Source organism: Austrofundulus limnaeus, unplaced genomic scaffold, assembly GCF_001266775.1.
Source record: "Austrofundulus limnaeus strain Quisiro unplaced genomic scaffold, Austrofundulus_limnaeus-1.0 Scaffold1, whole genome shotgun sequence".
In the NCBI taxonomy this organism is placed as follows: Eukaryota; Metazoa; Chordata; class Actinopteri; order Cyprinodontiformes; family Rivulidae; genus Austrofundulus; species Austrofundulus limnaeus.
This window is the reverse complement of record NW_013952403.1, coordinates 9,859,875-9,860,276: the sequence shown is the minus strand read 5'-3', so window position 1 is coordinate 9,860,276 and position 402 is coordinate 9,859,875.

The window sequence follows — 402 nt, the reverse complement described above, 5'->3', positions numbered from 1 at the left end:
AAGAAAGAGAGAAATTGCATAATTCATTCCTCCGTTTCCGATGTCAAAGCTGTCAGAAATTGTTCTCCACGAGCCTCCGTGAKGCAGCAAACTTATCACCTATTATCTCGGATTATCGGCGTCACAAATTAACTTCACGGCCTAACTCTTGTAGTTTGTTGCATGAGAATCGAAATCTGGTTTCCTTGCTTTTACATCACGCTTTTCACTGTTTCATGTAGTAAGAATCTTTTTTTGGTGCCTAATATCTGATAACCGGGGTAATGCACTCTTGACAGATTTTGAGTAATTTTCTAATATGAGGACTATAATGCTGTCAGACAAGTTTCACTCTACAGAAAACCGTGTGTGTGTGTGTGTGCGTGCGTGCGTGCGTGCGTGCGTGCGTGCGTGCGTGCGTGC